The sequence below is a fragment of the Bidens hawaiensis genome, unplaced genomic scaffold (assembly GCF_021521415.1).
Source record: "Bidens hawaiensis isolate Kalapana, Puna unplaced genomic scaffold, B.hawaiensis_p1.1 tig00029965_1, whole genome shotgun sequence".
Taxonomy (NCBI): domain Eukaryota; kingdom Viridiplantae; phylum Streptophyta; class Magnoliopsida; order Asterales; family Asteraceae; genus Bidens; species Bidens hawaiensis.
In genome coordinates, this window is record NW_027505168.1 from 22,347 (window position 1) to 33,519 (window position 11,173).

Genomic DNA, 11,173 nt, shown 5'->3' on the forward strand with positions numbered 1-11,173 from the left:
CCTTAAAACTAAATCTCCTTGTTGAAATCTTCTAATCCTGATATTCTTGTTGTATGCCCCAGCTACCCTTTGTTGATATGCTGCCATTCTGATCTTAGCCAGGTCTCTGAGTTCTTCAACAGTATCCAAGTCTTCAAGAAGGATTTCTTCATTGGCCTCAGGATCACGGATGCTCGTTCTGGCTGTAGGAACCACCATTTCTGTAGGGATAACTGCTTCTGATCCAAACACCAATGAGAAGGGTGTTTGGCCTGTTGCATTCTTGGGTGTTGTCCTGTCAGCCCAAAGAACATAAGGTAGCTCTTCAGCCCACTTTCCTTTCTTGGATCATAGCTTCTTTTTCAGATTGTTGATGATGATCTTGTTGCTTGACTCTGCTTGGCCATTAGCTTGAGGATGCACCGGAGTAGATGTAATCATCTTGATGCCCCAACTGTCACAAAAGTTAGTGGTTCTTTTCCCGATAAACTGGGTACCATTGTCATAAATAATTTATGAAGGAATTTCAAATCTAGTAATAATATTTCTTTTAATGAAAGATATCACCTCTTTTTCGCGAACTTGAACAAAAGCTTCTGCTTCTATCCACTTTGAAAAGTAATCAGTCATTGCAAGCATGAATACTTTTCCTTTTGGTGACTTAGGCAGTTTACCCACGATATCCATGCCCCACTTCATGAAAGGCCATGATGAGGATATAAGATACATAGGTTCTGCTGGTTGATGAAGGATGTTTGCATGCCTTTTACAAGCATCACACTTCGTTGAGTACTCCATGGCGTCTCTCTTCATTGTTGGCCAGAAATATCATGTTCTCAGAATTCTAGAAAACAAAGCTCTACCTCAAGTGTGATTACCACAATCACCTTCGTGAAAGTCTTTGAGCACCACTTGTATTCCGGGATCCTCGATGCACCTCAAGTATGGACCTGCGAGAGATTTTCTGTATAGCATATCATCTAATAAAATATATTGTGATACCTTAAGTTTGAAGGATTTCAGATTCTCCATGGCTGGAATTTCTCCAATTTGAATGTACTTTTTGATCGGGAGGATCCAGGATCCTTGGCCAGCTGAGGATAGTGGATCCCAAAGTACAATCTGTTTGTCAGTTGTTATCTCCCCAACTTCTTGTTCTCCTATTGCTGGCGAGAATATATGAATGATTGGGATCTTCGTATCTTCTTGAATCTTCAAGGATGAGGCTAAATTTGCTAAGGCATCTGCCCCAGCATTTTCTTCCCTTGGTACCTGTGCTATACTAAACAACTCGAAGGATTTTGCTAATTCCTTCACAACTCCTAAATATTTGATCATTTTTTCATCTTTCACGGTACAAGAACCGTTGAAATGGTTATTTATAAGTAAAGAATCCATATAAACTTGAAAATTCCTAATCCTCATTTGTTTGGCTAAAAGTAAACCTGCGATGAGTGCTTCATACTCTGCCTCATTGTTGGTGGCTTGAAATGCACATGCAATGGACTGGGGTATTAGTCCCCTTGTGGCGATTTCAGTAGTATGCCCAAACTCGTTCCTCTTATGTTGGATGATCCATCTATGAAGAGGATCCAAGGATCCTTGGTTTCTTCTAGTTGTTGAACCTCCAAGTCGGCTTCTTTCTGCATGTCAATGCTTAAACCAGCCACAAAGTCTGCGAGTACCTGCGATTTGATAACTGTTCTTGGCTCATACTGAAAGTCATATGCACTCAGCTTTACAGCCCACTTAGCCATCCTACCTGACAATTCTGGCTTTCTAAGAACATTCTTAATAGAATAGTTAGTTCTCAAAATAGTAGTGTGAGTCTCAAAATAATGTCTTAATTTAGTAGAAGCCATAATAAGTGCAAGAATTAACTTTTCTAAATGAGAATACCTGGCTTCTGCGTCTAAAAGACTCTTACTTACATAATAAACGGGATGCTGTTCACCTTCATGGTCTTTCACAAGGAAAACACTTACGGCCTTTCCTGAAATAGCTAGGTAGAGATATAAGGATTCTCCATCCACATGCTTCATTAGGGCTGGGGCTGAGAATAAGTAATTCTTTAATGCTTTGAGGGCGACTTCTTGCTTCTCTGTCCATTAAAACTTCTTGTTTTTCCTAAGGATGTCATAGAAGTCTTTGCACTTCTCCGTGGATCTGGAAATGAATCTGTTGAGAGCAGCTATTCTTCCCGTCAACCTCTGGACATCCTTAGCATTCACAGGAGACTTCAAGTTGACGATGGCTTCTATCTACTCAGGGCTTGCTTCTATTCCTCTTTTGGTCACCATGTATCCTAGGAACTTCCCAGCCCTAACACCAAAGTAGCATTTTGAAGGATTCAGTTTCATATTGTACTGATCCAGGATGTTGAAAGCTTCTTCAAGATCTTTGAGGTGATCCTCAACCCTCTTCGACTTCACTACCATGTCATCTATGTAGACTTCCATGGTTTTGCCTTACTGATCCTTGAACATCATATTGACCAGTCTTTGATATGTTGCCCTTGCATTTCTTAGTCCGAATGGCATAGCAATATAACAGTATATGCCGGTAGGAGTCATGAATGCTGTATCCTCTTGATCAGATGGTTCCATCTGAATTTGTTGAAATCCAGAGGAAGCATCCATAAAGGTAAGCATCTCATATCCTGCCGTTGCATCCACCATGGAGTCTATATGCGGTAAAGGGAAAGGATCCTTGGGGCATGCCTTGTTTAAATCGGTGAAATCGACACACACCCTCCACTTTCCATTCTTTTGTGAAACAACAACCACATTAGCCAACCATCGAGGATACTTAACCTCTCTGATCGTACCAGCCTTAAGAAGTTTTTCAACTTCTTATTGTATGATCGCGTTCCTCTCAGGAACGAATTTCCTTCGCTTCTGATGGACGGGTTTAATAGATAAATCAAGGCCGAGATTGTGAGTAATTACCTCCTTAGAAATACATGTCATGTCTGAATGTTTGAAGGCAAACGTAGACTTTCTTCGTTTTAGGAAGGATATCATATCCTCCTCAATTTCGCTAGGGATACTGGATCCTAGGAACACTTTCACAACTGGATCCTCGGGGTCCAAGGATACTTCCTTTAAGTCCTTCTCACGAGCTTCTAGTACGTCTCTAGGATGTTGCTGTGGTTGCTATGCTATCTTTTGCTTGGCTGTCGGCTTCATTGATGAAGAATAATAGTTCTTGGCCTCCACCTGATCACCGTCTATCCTCACTACTCCCCAAAGATTTGGGAGTTTAATGCATTGGTGGTAAGTAGAAGCCACCGCCTTCATTCCATGTAACCAAGGCCTGCCTAAAATAACTTTGCAACAAGAAAGGTTATCAATAACACAAAATCTTTGGTAAGAATTTAACCCTTCGATATATATTGGGAGGTTAATGTCCCCCAATGTCTTCTTGGTTTCTCCACTGAAACCAACTAGCACTGATGTCCTTGGGATGATCTCGGAGTCTGGTATGTTCATCTTCTAAAGAACATCATGTTGGATGATATTGACCAAGCTCCCACCATCTACCAGGATCCTGCGTACATAATGATTAGCAATAAATAAAGTGACAATCAAAACGTCGTGATGAGGATCCTAGGTGCTTGATTTATCTTCTTCATCAAAGAAGATCCTTTTGTCGGCCGTCAAAGTGGTGGATATAACCGGTCGTTCCCCATTATCCAACTTGGTTTCCTTGGCAAGTCTCTTAGCTGCGGAGAAGGAAGTGTCGCATATGTCTGATCCTCCAGAGATGAAGTTAATCACTTGAGCATCTGGTGGGGGCGAAGTTCCTTGTTGAGGAACCTCTTCAGGATCCTGGATCCTGGACTTTTTCCTTCCCAAGAGCTCCTTAAAGTGACCATTCCTCAAAAGGTATCCAATTTCCCTCCTTAAACCGATGCAATCATCCATCATGTGGCCAAAATCCTAATGGAAAGCACACCATTTGGATTTGTCTCTGAAGGTGGTTGACTTTTCGTTCTTTCGGGGCCACCTCGCTTTCTCACCTAGATCCTTCATGGCACAAATTAAACCATGAGTATCTACTGAGAAGCAGTATTCCGAGATGATTGGGTAGTCTTCATCATCGTCTCCTTCTTCAACCGCTCGGACGTTCTGATTGTTGAATTTGGAGTAGGGTTTCGAGTTGTTTTTCTTGAACGAGAACCCTTGCTTCTTATCGAAGGATTCTTTCTTTGTTTAACTCCCCCAGACGATCCAGTATCTTCTTGTCATCTTCCAACCGTATGAATCCGAGTGCCCTATTTCTGAATTCGTCTAAGGACCTGCAAGGAGTCATCACAAAATTATCATAAAAAGGGGAGCCCCTCTGAAGTCCCATTTTGAATGCTTTGATAGCAGTAGCCATGTCAAGATTAGGGATTTCTAAAGCTTCCCTGCCAAACCTTGTAACAAAATCCCTAAGGGATTCATCACTAGGTTGTATAACTCGGTATAAATCACTAGTTAACTTCTCAAATTTCCTACTATAGGAAAATTAACTGTTGAACAAGTTAACTAGGTGTGAGAAAGAAGTAATTGAAAAGGGAGGAAGACTTAGCAGCCACTTTAATGCAGATCCTATCAGTGTGGATCCGAAACCCTTGCATAAACAAGCTTCCTTAAGTCTTTTAGTAATAGGATTGATCTACATCCTTTTTCTGTACTGAGCTACATGCTCCTCAGGATCAGTGGTCCCATCATAAGTCTTCATGTTGGGGGTCTGGACGGGATTTCAGAATCACAGATAGGTGGAGAAAATATGGATAACTTGTGGCTTTCTTCTGGTATCTCGGGAATTGGACGGATCACCCCCGGTACACTGGATATCATATCCTTCAGCTTTTGTAGTTCCTTAGCCATAGCTTGGTTGATACCTGCATCCTGCATGGAACCACGGTTAGCATCTAAGGATATAGGATCTTAAAAGTTACCTCTTTGCTGGGTGAAGGTTGGCATCCCGGATGAGTAGCTGAGGTAAGAAGCGTCCGCTACAGGGGTCGGTCCAGCGGAAGCGATGGTCTGCATGGGGATTATATCTCCTTCATGGACCTCGGATGACCTTTGATGTTGAACCCCTGAGGATCCTTGATCCTGGAAGAAGGATATTTGACTGGGGTTGAATGATCCTAATGGTTGAGAGTTGAAGGATCCTTGAAGATACAGTCCTGAGGATCCTGGTTGAAGGATGGATGATCCTTGTGGGAAAGTTGAGGGTCCTTGAGCTAGTTGACCCATGGACCCTTGTTGAAGGATAGATAATCCTTGAGTAAACTGAGCCAATGATCCTGGAGTGGTGAAATCCAGCATCCTAGGCATCAAGGGAGTGTGATACTCCGCTGGCCTCTTAGTCTTCTTGAGATCTTCTATCTCACGAAGGATCCTCTGGTTGGTCTTGGTTTGCTGCTCCATGTATGCTTTGACCTGCGAAACCATATTAGAAACATCATTGTTAGCATTAACCACTGAAGTGGCAGCAGTTGTTCTGGAGCTCTGAAAGACTGGCAGCTGTGTCTTGCTTCCAGCAGCAGTAGACCGTGGTGCTCCCGTGATTGGCGGAGGCATCGACAGCAATGCCCTTGATGAAAGAGGAACCGGAGATGGCATGGTTGATGAAGCAGAGGTTGATTGAGAGGCCACTGATAGTGATATGGGTATGAAAAGGTTGAAAATGATAGGGTATTTTCTAGATTATAGTACCAATTTCCCCACGGTGGGCGCCAAATTGTTTTGGATAAAAATCAGCCAAGGATAATGTATCCAAATCTAGTATGTGAGATTTAGTGCTAAATTGATAACAATGAATATAAGAACGAAATTGAGATGAACACAGCGATTAGTTGTGAGGAAAAACCCTTTGATATTATTTAGATCAAAAGAAAAAAACCCCGGGTGATGACAACTTGTCGATCACCAATTTATTAATCAAAAAAAAGTTACAAGTATTTGGAGATTGTGATCGATGTTACAATGGAATGCTAGTATATAGAGAGAATTAAAAGTTCTGCTCTAAGTGTGTGTGTATACAAATGAGTCCTAATCGATCATTATCTCGATGTTTATAAAGGAAATTACACATAACAATAACTCCTAACTATCCGCAACTCTTCCACAAGTCGCCTAACGTTCGTTTGACCACGTGTTGAGAGCTTTCTAGTAGCGAATATTAAGGTAGACTCAGTCATAGAGTCGTTGCTCTTGTTGAAAATAACCTACACACATGAAACAATTGTTAATAGCACCAACCTCTAAGGATCCTTGATCTTTGACATGGCTCTGGAACTCTTCGGGAGGATAACTGATCCAGACAGATCTTCAAGGATAACATATCCTCAGTATTAAAAATATCAGTCCTAACATTTCCTAAGGATGTCATAGAAGTCTTTGCACTTCTCCGAGGATCTGGAAATGAATCTGTTGAGAGCAGTTATTCTTTCCGTCAGTCTTTGGACATCCTTAGCATTCACAGGGGATTTCAAGTTGACGATGGCTTCTATCTGTTCAGGGCTTGCTTCTATTACTCTTTTGGTCACTATGTATCCTAGAAACTTCCCAGCCTTGACACCAAAGTGGCATTTTGACGGATTCAGCTTCATATTGTACAGATCCAGGATGTTGAAAGCTTCTTCAAGGTCTTTGAGGTGATCCTCAGATCTCTTTTACTTCACCACCATGTCATCTATGTAGACCTTCATAGTCTTGCCTAACTGATCCTTAAACATCATGCTGACTAATCTTTGATATGTTGCCCCTGCATTTCTTAGTCCGAACGGCATAGCAATATAACAATATATGCCAGTAGGAGTCATGAATGTTGTATCCTCTTGATCAGATGGTTCCATCTGAATTTGTTGAAATCCAGAGGAAGCATCCATAAAGTTGAGCATCTCATCTCCTGCCGTTGCATCCACCATGGAATCTATATGTGGTAACGGGAAAGGATCCTTGGGACATGCCTTGTTTAAATCAGTAAAATCGACACACACCCTCCATTTTCCATTCTTTTCTGAAACAACAACCACATTTGCTACCATCAAGGATACTTAACCTCTCTGATCATACCGGCCTTAAGAAGTTTTTCAACTTATTGTATGATCGTGTTCCTCTCAGGAGCGAATTTCCTTCGCTTCCGATGGACGGGTTAATAGATAAATCAAGGCCTAGCTTGTGAGTAATTACCTCCTTAGAAATACATGTCATGTCTGAATGTTTGAAGGAAAATGTGGACTTTCTTCGCTTTAGAAAGAATATCATATCCTCCTCTACTTCACTAGGGATACTGGATCCTAGGAACACTTTCGCATCTGGGTCCTCGGAGTCCAAGGATACTTCCTTTAAGTCCTTCTCACGAGCTTCCAGCACGTCCCTAGAATGTTGCTGTGGTTGCTATGCTATCGTTTGTTTAGCTGCTGGCTTCATTGATGAGGAGTAGTAGTTCTTGGCTTCAACTTGGTCACCATCTATCCTTACAACTCCCCAAGGAGGTAAGTAGAGGCTACTGCCTTCATCTCATGTAGCCAAGGCCTGCCCAAAATAACGTTGCAACAAGAAAGGTTATCTATAACACAAAATGTTTGGTAAGAATTTAACCCTTCAATGTATATTGGGAGTTTGATGTCCCCCAATGTTTTCTTGGTCTCTCCACTGAAGCCGACTAACACCGACGTCCTCGGGATGATTTCTGAATCTGGGATGTTCATCTTCTGGAGGAAATCATGTTGGATGATGTTGACCGAGCTTCCACCATCGACAAGGATCCTGCGTACGTAATGGTTAGCAATAAACAAAGTGACAATCAAACCGTCATGATGAGGATACTGGATGCTTGATTTATCTTCTTCATCAAAGAAGATCCTTTTTTCTGTTGTCAAGGTGGTGGATATAACCGGTCGTTCCCCGTTATCCAACTTGGTCTCTTTGGCCAGCCTCTTAGCCGCGGAGAAATAAGTTCCACATATGTCTGAGCCACCGGAACTGAAGTTGATCACTTGAGCATCTGGTGGGGGCGGAGTTGCTTTTTGGGGAGCCTCTTCAGGATCCTGGACTTCTTTCTTCCCAACAGCTCTTTGAAGTGGCCCTTGCTCAGGAGGTACAAAATTTCCCTCCTTAAACCGATGCAATCGTCCATCGTGTGACCAAAATCTTCGTGGAAGGCACACCATTTGGAATTGTCTCTGAAGGTGGTTGACTTTTCGTTCTTTCGGGGCCACCTCGCTTTTTCACCTAGATCCTTCAAGGCACAAACTAAACCATGAGTATTTATTGAGAAGTAATAATCTGAGATGCTGGGGTAATCCTCATCATCATCCTCTTTTTCAACAGCTCGAACGTTTTGATTGTTGAACTTGGAGTAGGGTTTCGAGTTGTTGTTCTTGAATGAGAATCCTTGCTTCTTGTCGGAAGATTCTTGATTTGTTTGATTCCCCAGACGATCCTGGATCCTCTTATCATCTTCCAACCGTATGAATCTGAGTGCCCTGTTTCTGAATTCATCTAAGGACCTGCAAGGAGTCATCACAAGTTCATCATAAAAGAGGGAGCCCCTCTGAATTCCCATATTGAATGCTTCAACAACAGTAGCTATGCCAAGATTAGGGATTTCCAGAGCTTCCCTGTCGAACCTCGTAACAAAATCTCTAAGGGATTCATCACTAGGTTGGATAACTCGGTATAAATCACTAGTTAACTTCTCAAATTTCCTATTGCAGGAAAATTGACTGTTGAACAAGTTAACTAAATGAGAAAATGAAGTAACAGAAAAGGGAGGAAGACTTAGCAGCCATTTTAATGCAGATCCTGTCAGTGTGGATCCGAAGCCCTTGCACAAACAAGCCTCCTTGAGCCTCTCAGGGATTGGATTGATCTCCATACGCTCTCTATACTGTGAAACGTGCTCCTCAGGATCTGTGGTCCCATTATAAGTCTTCATGTTGGGGGTATGAAATCGATTTTGGATTTCAGCATCACAAATAGGTGGAACAAATCTAGATAACTTGTGGCTTCCCTCAGGTATCTTAGGGATTGGACGGGTCACCCTGAGTACGCTGGCTATCATATCCTTAAGTTTTTGCAGGTCCTTAGCCATTGCTTGGTTGATACCCGCATCCTGCATGGAACCACGGTTAGCATCTAAGGATATGGGATCATACGTGTTACCTCTTTGTTGTGTAAAGGTTGGCATTCCAGAAGAATGGCTGAGATAAGAAGTGTCTGCTATAGGAGTTGGTCCACCCGAAGCTATGGTTTGCATGGGGATTATATCTCCTTCATGGACCTTAGAGGATCATTGATGTTGAACCCCAAAGGATCCTAGATCCTGGAAGAAGGATCCTTGATTGTGAATAAAGGATCCCAGTGGTTGGGAGTTGAAGGATCCTTGAGGATATGATCCGAAGGATCCTGGTTGAAGGATCAATGGTCCTTGCTGAAAGGTCAAGGATCCCTGAGCTCGCTGACCCGTGGACCCCAGTTGAAGGATGGATGATCCTTGCTGAAAAGTCGAGGATCCTTGAGCTGGCTGGCCCATGGACCCCGGTTGAAGGATAGATGATCCTTGTTGGAAAGTTGAGGATTCTTGAGCTAGTTGGCCCATGGACCCTTGCTGAAGGATGATGATCCTTGCGTGAACTAAGCCAAGGATCCTGGAGTAGTGAAATCCAGCATCCTAGGCACCAAGGGAGTCTGATTCTCCGCTGGCTTTTTAGTCTTCTTGAGATCTTCAATCTCCCGAAGGATCCTCTGGGTAGTCTTGGTTTGCTATTCCATATATGCTTTGACCTGTGAAAACATATTAGAAACATCATTGTTAGTATTAACTACCGAAGTGGTAGTAGTTTTCGAGCTCTGGAAGACTGGTAGTTGTGTCTTGTTCCTAGCAGCAGTAGCTCGTGGTGCTCCCGTGATTGGCGGAGGCATCGGCGGTAAGATTCTTGATGAGAGAGGAACCGAAGTTGGCATGGTTGATGAAACAGAGGTTGATTGAGAGGCCACTGATGGTGATATGGGTATGAAAAGGTTGAAAAATGATAGGGTATTTTCTGAATTATAGCACCAATTGCCCAACGGTGGGCGCCAAATTGTTTAGGATAAAAATCTGCTAAGGATAATATATCCAAATACGTAAAAGTGAGGTATAGTGCTATACTAACAACAACGATTGTATGAATAAAAATGGAATGAACAACGTGATTTGTTGCGAGGAAAAACACTTTGTCTGATTTGAATCAAAGGAAAAAACCCCGGGTGATGACAACTCGTCAATCACCAATTTATTAATCAAAAAAGGGTACAAGTGTTTTGGAGATTACAATCGATGTTACAACGAATGCTAGTGTGTAGAGAGAATTATGAGTTCTGCTCTGAGTGTGTGTGAATACAAGTGTCCTCTAATCGATCGTTATCTCAATGTCTATAATGGAAATTACAATTAACAATAATCCCTATCTATCCGCCACTCTTCCACGACTCCTCCAACGCTGATTGACCACGTGCTAGGAGCTTCCAGTAGCGAGTTTTAAGGTAGACTCAGTCATAGAGTCGTTACTTTCTGTTGAATATTAACCTACACACATGAAACAATTGTTAATAATACCAACCTTTGAGGATCCTTGATCTTTGACATGGCTCTAGAACTCTTCAAGAGGATATCTGATCCTGACACATCTTCAAGGATAACATATCCTCAGTATTGAAAATATCAGTCATAACATTAATAACTGAATATTTTTCAGCTTTCAACAACCATCCGCGAGGATCTCCTCCGCTATAAGTCGGGAATTCGATTTTGTTATAAGGCTTGTAGGGTTGTCGACCCCTCAAGGAACTTTCCCCTTCATCATTCTTGCTTCCTTGGGAACGATCTATTTCGTTTAGAGCTGCAATTTCCTGCCTCTGAGCTGTTATATCCTCTTTCAGCGTATCAATTGAATCCAGTTTTGTGGCTATGGCAGCCAACTGAACGGCAATTTCGTGTGAGCTGCTGCTTTCGTCTGAGTTATTCCGGGTTTGCACCATTTAGTTTCCCGGAAATGGAACCAAATGATAGACACAGAAATTATGAATAATTAAAAGGCTAGGTTTTCTTATTAGAAACAAAGGATAGTGGTCCGATTCGAGATGAGTGGTCTCCGATTACAAGAACATGTAAATGTAAACAATCTGAATGAATACTAATCACCAAC